The 11,657-nt window shown below is 47.7% G+C and overlaps 1 pseudogene; it reads right to left on the reverse strand.

The window, feature by feature from the left end:
• Positions 1-1,543: 1,543 nt before the first annotated feature.
• Positions 1,544-11,115, reverse strand: LOC127783665 (putative leucine-rich repeat receptor-like protein kinase At2g19210; annotated as a pseudogene).
• Positions 11,116-11,657: the final 542 nt, after the last annotated feature.

Consider the following 11,657-nt stretch of genomic DNA (forward strand, 5'->3'; position numbering starts at 1 on the left):
GGTGTTGTAAATATTATTATTTTTTTCTATAATGTTAGTCTAATATAGAGTAGTTTGACTTTGATCAAAGTCAAAACGTCATATAACCAGCTGAAACGGAGGGAGTAACATATACTGTGTGCTACTCCATTCCACCAAAATACAGGTGATCGATCCTATGTTTGTACTAAGTCTAACTGCTTTAAGTTTAAAAAATAATATTTATGATATTAAATGAGTGTCATTAGATAGATCCATTATATAATAGTAGTATATTTTAACAATTTACTCCTTAATATGGTTAGATGTTAATAATTTTCTCTATAAATCTTGGTTAAACTTAGGATAACTTATTATCTCGAAAGCATAGGATAATTTAACTTAAAAGATAAACACAAAACGGCTTATTAAAAACAAAATTTAATTTATAAATAAAAACTTTTAACGACTAACATTAAAACTAATTTTAAAATTTCATAATTTATTTTTAGCTAAGGCTATTATAATGATAACCGATCGGTGGGACTATCCATTTAGCTGGGTTTGCTCGATCGTTCTGGAGTGACATGCATGCATGGGTTGCCATGCATGCAAAGCATGGAGCAATTTCTAATTTCCACCCCGTGATCGGTGATGGTGACGTCGCATTATTAATTTAGAAGTACGTTATCCACATTGTAACTACGTGAGACTGCGATGACACGTAGTGCGTCGGAATCTGATCTCTGTACCCTCTCTTCTCTACTGTACGCATCGCATGTGCGCATGCGCACGTGGTGCATGTACGGTCTGGTCGACGAGCACAAGTGGATGCACAACACAAGCACGTGCACGCGCGCGGCGGCACGGAAGACGTATGCACGTACGCGTCGCATGCTGAGGGTAGGAGTCGTCGTCGTCGCCTCGTCGGAGAGGAATCTCCGATGGTGGAGGCGAGCGGCCCAGCGAATTGAGAGAGGGGCTTAGAGCAACTCGTGTAGTCATGTCGCAGGTCTGGACATGAGTAAAAGTCCCATGAACGTACACTGGCCCTCTTCGACGTATATACTTCAAATCCATGATATAAATATGCAATAAATCATTTAGTTTTTATTTTAAATAAAAATTAAAATTTTAAACCACTATAATTTAACGTACCAACCTCAAATCAACCGTGGATTTCAGATTTGTAGTTGGCACAACATTGACCTTAACTTTACGCTATATGAATGGAGATTTTTCTTTTCAACTAGTCAAATTATGGGTTTATATTTCCAACATCAATGGCACCATAGCACTTCACAGTGGAGGAAGAACAGGAAAAATTAGAAATTAATCTGATTACTGCACTCTGAGTTGTAAAAATAATGTGGATAATGAACACAAGAACATGAGAGTCCTATTGTGCATTTATTTGCATTTCATTCTAAAACCTAGAAAAATAGTAAAGAAATCAAATGTCTGGAATTAGTGTATTTGCATTTATTTAGCTAAGACAAACACAGTTAACAGGTTATATGTATAGATCTCTTACACTGATGATGTATCAAACGGTCTTCAAACCAAATGGGAAGAAAGCCTTTTATCATGCAGCAGGACCGGAGGCCATTGTAGGCACCCTCCCAAAATTATGCTCCATCATAGCCACGCCACTATTTTGACTCACATCATTGGACCGGTCTGAGTCATAAATGTTATAATTTGAATTCGGGTCACTCCTAGTGCTGGGGTAAAACCTGTTGTGTGCATCGCCAATGGCACAACGCGCATCCTCAAGCTCGAGACACTCTTGCAACTGCATCACCACATCGGTCATAGTGAGTCGTTGCGTTGATGCTTGTGCAGTACACGTGAACGCAATGTCCATAGCCTTCCACACGCCATTTACATCATAATCACTAGGCATGCATGTGTCCACCACGTCCTCAATGTTACCCCGTGCAAGACGTTGCCGTGTCCAGTGGATGACGCTGATGGGGTTTGGGTCATGCAAGATAGCCGGCTTCCCAGTGACCAGCTCCAATAAGACGACGCCAAAGCTATAGACATCGCTCTTTGTTGTTGCTTGCATTGTCATCTGGTACCTGCACGTTCAGCTCGGTCAATGAGCCTTATTTAGCATGTCACTGGAAACAATAAACAATAACATTAATAAATATAAATGTGCTTGTCGTACTCTGGATCGACATATCCAAGTGTGCCAACGAGAGCGTTGGTGGATACATGGGTGATGTTGTCATTATTGAATGCCTTGGACAAGCCAAAATCGGCAATCTTTGCTTCCAACCTTGTGTTTAGTAGAATGTTGGTCGTCTTCACATCCCTGTAAATAATAGGCGGATTGCACCCTTTATGTAGGTACTCTAGCCCTGATCATTAACCAAATATTAACATAAGCGATCAAGCTTTGGAAAATAAAATTGTAAAATTACAGTACATCTACCTAAAAGGATTTGTTGCAGTGCATATAGATCCATCGATCGGTATAGTGAGAATTATACACCTAAAAATGATATTACTGATCTACTTCCAATTTTTTCCTACATATTTTTACTTCCTATACTATTATATGTAAGTAGTTTAGTAGAATCTGGTCCATTGGATGAATATTATAGATGAACTCTATTTATCACAATGCAGATGATTGATACCTCTAATTTTGTCCGCATCATTTGTAGGATCGAACACAAGAAACCAAGCCTACCAGAGGGGGGTGAATGGTAGGGAAAACCAAAAACCTAAAAACTTTTAGCGGAAATAAAAGTTACCCTCAAATCGATGGAAATCTCGACGTAGTCCTGTCGCCACCGGTCGGACCGCTCGCACGCCGCCGGTTAGATCACCTCCCTGCCGCCTGAACCCGAAGAAACACAAATCGAAAAACTCTCAAAGTAGATGACAACTTTATTGCTTCTCTGTGTTTACAAAGTGCAACAATAGCACTCCTTACAAAAATCTCGACTAAACTCGAAACCCTAACTAAACTATCAACTCAATTGCTCTCAAAACGATACAGGAAGCTTCACGCTCCCTCTCTATTTATACATAAAAAAACCCCTACTCAAAGTAGGTGTAGAACTCCTATTCACAATAGGACTCAATCCACAATTTCTATACCTGTACAATTTCCGAAACTCCCACAGCCGCAGCCAAACGCATCGGACTCGATCTCCTGCGCTTGCTCCTGCTTGGGCCTATCGCACGTGGGCCGACGTGCTACTGCTCCTGGACCAGCTCGGCCTCCAGCCAGCTGCCACCGAAGCCCACCAAGCCATCACACATGCATGGCACAACATGCATGCATCAATCACCATACATACATGCATATGCTACGACCAACATACACACATATATGCATACACGACCTGCTACAGTAACTCGAAGCACTGTAGCACCATATACTTCTCTCTAATTTCTTTCAATCTCCTTCGCGAACACCGGCACTTACACGCACACCTCGTGAAGCCCGTTGCAAAGATCTCTCCCACACGGTGTCCATCCACCGTGTGTCCTCTCGTATCCAACTTTGTCACCGGTATCCTTGACCGTCTGGACCTCAACTCCTCCCCGAGTCTTGTCCCGATCCCCCCCGTTGATCCAAGTTGACCTCCAAGAATCCTGACTCTAGTCACCTTCTCACATGGTATCCCGACCGCACTAGACCTCTGCTCCTCCCTGAGCATAGTCCCGGTCCTCACCATTGACCAAGGCTGACCTCAAGTCACCTGCACATAATCAGACAAAACAACCGTTTTTGGGCACAGATATCACAACCTGACCCACATTAGTCACACGCACTCACACCAACATTCACACAAATTCTCAAACCAATTCTTTGATTAAATCATTTGCATAGCCAATTGTTCATCACAAATATTAATCATGACAATGATTTCACATCATCTACTCATCAATTAAAGATAGCATATATTATACATTACTTTAGTACACTAACCCTAATACTACAAAATAATTTCTTTTAATTCATTGGTTCGCAATTTTCTCTTTCTCCGTGTTTCCCCTTCTCTTGGAGCTTGTCTCTAGGCCACCTCTTGAATGAACGGTAGCTCATCATCTCTCCTTCCCCTTCTTTCCTCCATCTCATCATCCAAATATGCGTCGGCCTAGCTAGGCGCCTAGCATTCCCATTCCTATTGCACTTTCTCTAAGGTAAATATACCCAACGTTTAAGAACAACTTAGTAATTCAAGTAGTTACCTTGTGCAGATTCCAATGCGATATTGAGCCTCTCTCTCCACGTTAAGTATTTTCCCTTGTTATTTTCCCCTGCAAATAGGTAAGAAAACAAGAATTGGAGATCATGAGAGGCTTATGATTAAAACGGTCCACTTTATAAAGTATTAGAGTATTACCCTATTGGCCAGTCATAAATAGTATACATGCATACCTGCAATATGTTCTTGTAGGGTTCCTTCTGGCATATACTCATAGACAAGAGCCATGCATATCCCATCCTTGCAGTAACCGATCATAGATACAAGATTCTTGTGGTGAATCCGGGTCAAAATTTGAGCCTAAGCATGCAAATGAACTTAATTATTCTCTAGTGGATTTTTTTTTCACAGTAGGATTTCCATATATGTAGCAAGATCATTGATATAGTGAAAAGATTCTACCTCTATGAGGAACTCCTTAGCACCTTGGCTTGAAGATTCAGATCGCAACTTGACCGCCACTTGTGTGCCATCCTCCAAGAAGCCATGGTAGACATATCTGAACCCTCCCTGTCCAAGCACTCGCTTGAATTTGTTGGTTATCTTCTGTCACGCCCTGAACTAGCCCCGAGCGGAACTAGCCCGTGACGCTCCAAATTAACCTGTTAATCGATACCAGTCCCAGGAAACAGTGCTGGTAGCACAGGAAGACAGAATATCACAGCAACAGAGGTCTCTTTATTATATAGTAGGAGTACAGTCATGTTGGGCTGCGGACAGATCCCGAGCTCACAATTGCATTACAAAAGGGAAGCGGAAGCCAAGACTTGGACCAAACATCACAGGCGCGACTTGGGAACTAGGCCGAAACCCTAAAACTCATCGTAGCCGACTTGCTCCTGGAAGAACTCCTCGTCAGCGGGATCCGCTTCATCTTCTTTAGCAACTGGGGGGGATTATTTATATAGAGCAAGGGTGAGTACGGGAGTACTCAGAAAGCCATGGGAAATAAGTGTTTAATGCAGGCTTCAAGGAAAGGCTGTTGTTTTTGCAATTGATTTCATTTTGAACTCCTTTCTGAAACGACTAAGTGGGTGCTTCTCAAACGACACGGATGAGACAGTGCGTCTCGTCTGGTCGGAGTATGTGCAATGTATCAGTCTTTGAATTGCTCAAGGTTGGCATCCGGCCAACAACTTTCAAACGGCCACCCGGGCTTGGCTGATCCCATCAGCCGTAGATTTTCCAAACATCGAACCCAATCCACAACAGCAAATTTCACAAAGCAGTAGTCAAACAAAACTACGCTAGGAATCACCTCACATCCGCCTATGACCGTGGGCACGGCTATTCGAACAGTTTAATAACCTCTGCAGAGGGGGTACACTTTACCCACACGACATTATTAACCCGAATCACCCAGCCCGTGCAGAACGGCCACGTCTGGTGACCTAAAGGTTTTCATGACAAGGCATTTCGAGAGCAGACACAGGGTTGCCATATGCCGACGAGAGGGGTCCCAGACCAACAACAGGTTAGGTCGCAGACCATACTGTGTCAGGAAGCCCGGGGGTTCTCCCCGACACAACCCTGTTGAATCCACATGTCTCTCGGCATCAAGGCTCCCCCGATTAGCTAGTTACTCAGCCAGGGGTGTCCCATTCCACCCATGTGGTCGCACTTGTCTTATGTTCGGATGAAATTCCAAGGAAACGGTCCTTGAGTGCAAGAGCGGGAAACCGTACACCCGATACGTTCCCCGGTCCGCGATTTTTTTTGGAAATTCATTTAGTTCGCAAGCATCGACCCAGGTGTCGGGTTTTCCAAGTCTTTTGTAAAACCCAAGTTTTACCCATCGTTGGATATTTTATATTTTGGGGGGGGGGGGTGTTCCGATGCGCGTACCCGAAGGCCCGTGCATCGAAGCACAACAGTTGACAAAGGAGGTTTAAGTGTTCAACAATTCAAGGAGGGTAATTGCAGCAATTAAGATCGGGGGCCGGCAGGTTATCTCGCAAGCCGCGGCCGAATTACTTGTGTAGATCCTATTCATGCAATATTTGCAGAAAAGAAATACTTAGATTTAAATTATAGGTGCAAGATGATCAAAGGTGACTTGCCTTGCTTGAGATCTTGAGCTTGATCCTCGAAATCCTCGCACTGCGGGTCTTCGGGCTCCGAAACTACACGCGAAACGGGACAACTCAACAAACGGCGAAAATAAAGCCCTATTATTGACCTCTAAGCGTGCCATTATATAGATCTCGAGACTTGAGGAATTTTGGAAGTTGAACGGAGTCAAACGGACTTACGGTTGGGAAGATATTGAATTTCTAATATTATTGGATTTTTGGATCTAAAGGAAAAGGATTTATTTAAATCCCTTTTTGAAAAAGAAAGAAAAGAAAAGAAGGAGGGAGGGAAATTAGACTTTCCTCGGGCGGCTAGGGCGCGGCCAGAGAGAAAGGGGCGGCTCGGCCGAACTTAATGGGCCAGCCGGCCCAAGAAGGCGGAAGCGCGCGCGCGGGCGGGGAGGAGAGAAGAAGCCGGTGGGCCGGGTCCATCTCGCGTGGTCCCGGGTGGGACCCGCTTGTCGGCGGCTCGGCTCACCGTGAGCGTGGTGCACGTGGGGCGTGCTAGGGTTTGGGGAGGGGAGGCGCGGCGCATGCGCGCGGTTCGCGGAGGACGCGGTGCAGCGGGCCCACGCGCAGCCTCACGGCTCGCGGTGGACCGCGCGCGCGAGCAGGGCCGGAGGGAGCGGCCGACCGGGGTCGGCTCGACCCGGTCGCGGCCGAGGTGGCACCGACGTGGCGCCTTCGTGGCAGCCACGCGGGCCGGCGAGAGGAAGACGAAGGCTTCGGCTGGAACGTACGGCGGACGGCGGCGGCGAGCGGCGGAGCGAACCACAGCGATACAGGCGAAAGCGAGCACACCGGGAGGTTGCACGGGACGAGAGGAGACAAGCCAACGGCTCGAATTCGCCGGGGGATGCTCGACGGCGGCGGATTGCGGCGGCGGCAACCGGCAGCGAGAGAAGGGGGAAACGGCGACGGCGCGACGGGAGACCGATTCGGGCGAGCTAGAGCATCTACGCGACTCCGGGAATCCGTTGCTAGCGTCGGATTGGGCGGAGCTACGCCGAGCGAGGCCGGCGACGAGCGGGCGCTACGGAGCACGGCGGCGACGGCGGCGAGCACACAGCGAGCGGCGGCAACGGTCGGGGCGGTGCCAGCTAGCTACGGGGAGGCTACTCGTGCTACTACCCGAGTCTAAGGGGAGGAGATGGAACGAGGAGGGAGAACGGAGGGAGGCACTACCGTGCGGGGTGATGGGGCGTAGTGACGAGGGGCCGACGGCATGGGAGTGATCTCTCCGGCCTCGGGCCGGGGAAGAGGAAGAAGACGAGCGCCCGGAGTCCCCTTCCGCGTCCTAGCGCGCACCGGCTCCTCCGGCACACGCGACGGCGGCGGTCGGTGAGAGAGACAGAGGGACGGCAATGGCGCGGGCGAAAAACGGGGAAGATTGGGAGGGAAAAAGGAAGGGAGGGCGCCTGGGTTTATAGGGCGGCAATGTCGGTTTGGAAACCGACCTTGGGCGGTCAAGGCGCGAGCTGGCGCTCGGCGCTTGCGGCCAAAACGGCGACAGAGGCGGATGACGCCGGCGGGGAAGAGAAAAGGAAAAAGGAAGGGAGAAAGGGGGCTTGCCCCTTGCCTCTTTGGGAAAAGAAGGAGGGAGAGAGGGCGATGAGGAGGAGCCCTGCCTCCTTTCCTTGGAAGCACGTGTGGGGAGAGGCGGGGCCGAGTCGATGATGACGGCGATGACGGCGGGGGCGGTTTGGAACGGAGCGGCGACACGGGCGGCAGGCGCGGGCTCAGGCGCGGCAGAGGCTGACGGCGGCGGCGACCAGGTGGTCGGCCACCACGGCGTGCGCGCGCGGGAAGCAACGGGCGGTGCGGCGATTTGGGCGGCGTCGGCGGGAAGCGGCAGCGAGGGCGGAGGGCGCTCGGCTCGGCGCGGCCCACGCGCACGCGCGCGCGGCGCACGGGTAGAGCGAGGAAGAGAGTGAGAGAGAGAGAGAGAGAGAGAGAGATGAAGAGAGATGGGCCGAGAGGAATTCGACCCATCGAACCTGAGGGAGGCAAAATAGACTTTTGCGGAGGGATTTGATTTGGGAAGGATTTGGATTCGGGATTGAACTTGACGATAGATCGGGGATTTGAGATCCGGAATGGCACGGAGACTGACTGCAAGCGAGGAACCAATTTTCGCAATTAGGGTTTTTAGAAATTACATTTTCCCGCTAGGCGCCACGACGGAACGGGCGCTACATCTTCTCTAGTTCTTTGTATGTAAACCGACGGTTCTCAAGCCGCACCGATACGTTGTCACCATATCCACTATTTCTCATCACGTGGCTTGTTGATGTCGACCTCTCGTTTTGCTGCTTTAGAGAAATGTTCATTGGTCCTTCATATGCGAAGAATAGAATTACTATAGCATTAGTGGTGCTCAAGGATGAAGTCGAATAGACAATTGCTACTCCCTCCTTTCCATATTATAAGTTGTTCTAAGTCAATTGTAGAACCGTGCTAGAGTTAAAGAAGTTTGACGTAGGATAAAATATACCATGGCAAACACTCACCTTGCTTTTTTCGTCTCAGCAGGCAAAAGAGTGTTGTAACTGATGCTATCAATACAACCAGAACTGCAGGAATAACTATGTAGATGGCTAGCTTGCTCTTCTTTTTAACTGCCTTGCATGAATTGCCGTTGATGCATAGGTTTGGATTATTTCCATATCTACCAATGGCATAAACGTGTTTAGTCAAAATGGCAAAGAGTTTGGCCTAGTGTTTGCTGAAGAAATTAAGTTTGGTATCAGAAGAGAATGCGATAGACACTTACCTTACATTTAGGGAGCCATCTTGAATTCTCTTGAGAATTCCAGATGGAATTGATCCACTGAGTTGATTTCCTGTCAGATCTCTGACGAAACCATATAATGTGTATTTCAGTTAAAAATGATGCAAACAGGTATATATAATATAATTTGACAAAAGTTTCATCGCCAAACTTACAAAACTCTCAAGGAAGGTAATTGTGAGAGGACATCAGGAATTGAGCCGGTCAAACTGTTGTTTGATAGATCCCTGCAAGATGTGGATCAAAAAGCATAAAAACAAGATATGGAACAGGCTATTCCAAATATAACAGAAAAATATCACAAATAAGCATAAAAAAATGTTAACATGCTGAGCTGAGCTCAGAACGTACAAGTATTGAAGAGCCTTGAGATTCCCAAAAGAGGAGGATATGTCAGCACTCAAACCACTGGAGGACAGATTTCTGCAAAAGGAGAATATATATGATCGGCCGATACAGTTTAGTTAGTTAAATATATAGTTAACGCTCCCCTGTTTTTCATGAGGACAATACATGGACTGAATTACTTACAAGCTTATGATTCTTGCACGGCTCGAATTGGGATAGCTGCAGGTCAACTTGTCCCACGCAAATGTCTTTGGAATACACGGGTCACCCATCCAATTCTTCTTGACTTGGTACTTGTCCTTGATCGCCATCATGGAAGATGCTGCACACATATTTTCAACAGTACCAAGAGACACGATGTGCTTGAGCATATCATCAACTTGATCGTGTATATGTGTATGTACAAGTGTTAATTACATGAATGCATGTGTCTACATAAACTTACCATCCTGCGAGTCCGTGCTGATGACTGCGGTGGAGATGATAGAGAAAACCTCGTCAGCGTTGATGAGCGGCGGCAGCGTCGAGTTGGCGGTAGCGTTGATGCTGATATTGTACGAGGAGGTTCTCTCAAAGGGCTCCGAGCCGTAGGTGCCTCCCGCTGTAAGGTATTTCGGAGTGTAAACGCCCAACGGTTCGCCGTTGAGATTGATGTAGAACTCGCGCGAGGCGTTGTTGGTGAGGAGCTCCAGCTCGGAGAAGTGGAAGATGGCAGTGTACGCCGGCGTCGGGTCGTTGGGCTGCGGCACAGGCTCCCAAGAGAAGCGGATGTTATCTGAAGCGTTGCGCGGCGTCACCGCCGTCTGCATCACCGCCGTCGGCGGATCGAATATGTCTCCGACTGAGTAATCTACCCTCGACGCCGTGGATATCTCCTTCCAATCGTTCGATGAAGAGCTGTCCCAGGTGCCCCAAAATCTGTCATGCGGATCATCTGGGTACCTGATCTCGAGGCTGTTATCAGTCGGGCCAAAGTTGCGGCGCATGAGCAGTAGAAGGCCCTGCGTGGCGTTCACCTGCGGATAGAGCCTATTCTCCAGAGGCCTCAAATCCAAGCCGGAGATGAATGGCGTGCCGGCGCCGATGTTGATCAGGCAGACCTGCACGAAGTCATCGGGCACCACCACGATGGCCTCATAACGATAGACTACACCGAGGCTCGTGATGTTCACCATGGCCCAGAAGTTGACGCCAATGTAGAGATGGAACACCGGTAGCTTGTTGAGGCCGTGGTAGTTGCCATAGAAGAAGGTGGCGCGGATGAGGTACTTGATCCCAGCCACGAGCGACCGGAGCGTGTAGCAGTTGCGCGCACCGTTGGGGAAGGCACGCACGTTGTCGTACCGCTGCGAGCCCCACGGCCCGACGACATACTCTAGGGAAACGTTGTGGTTGGAGCCGCCGTCGGTGAAGGCGTCGTCGGCGGCGTATGATATCTTGGTCTCGTTGTCCACGTAGCTCGTCTTCGGCGGGATACCACAGTCTATGCTAATGAAACCTGCAGCCATAGTTATAATGCATGCAAAAGGCCCAATCGATCACGTACGTTCATGTCTAGCATGTATATATATCCTGAGTGATGAAACTATCGAAAGACGTACGGGATTGGACGTGGTGGATTAATATTAATTGTACCTGTATTGTCCGGCTGCGCACGAGATTGGAGTACGAAGCAGAGAAGAAGAAGCAACCACGGAAGTGAACGCTCCATCTCATTGCTCATGCTAGGTGCTTAGCTATCGATCGAGTATATATAGTACTCTTCATGAACATGCATGCCCCATCTATTTATAGCCATCCTTATAATCTACGGACTAGTTAGTTACTACTATCGATCTTGTCACAGTAATTAACATCACCCTAAATAAATTAATTTAGTCATGTTATTATATGTGTATGAATAAATGTGGGCTCGATGTGTCGTGGGAGGACGACGGCGGCGACAGCCGCCGCCGCCGGATGCTGCCGCCGTCGCCGTGAGGGCTCCCGCTGCTCGGCCACCTCAGTGATAAAGAGCGGTGCAAATAACTACAGAGGATCTCAATCCCACTAAACCTATCACATCAAAGCAAAGGGAGGGATGTAGATTTTCATCAAGGGACATCGTTATTTGTATGTCATCTAAATAGTTATAAAAAGAATTGAAAAAAATTAAAAACATAGATTAATACGAAATATATCACTCCACAAAAATGCAAGACCAAATTCAACTTCTACAAGTTACAACAAAAATAACAAACTAAACTGAAAATA

Source organism: Oryza glaberrima, chromosome 1, assembly GCF_000147395.1.
Source record: "Oryza glaberrima chromosome 1, OglaRS2, whole genome shotgun sequence".
Lineage (NCBI taxonomy): Eukaryota > Viridiplantae > Streptophyta > Magnoliopsida > Poales > Poaceae > Oryza > Oryza glaberrima.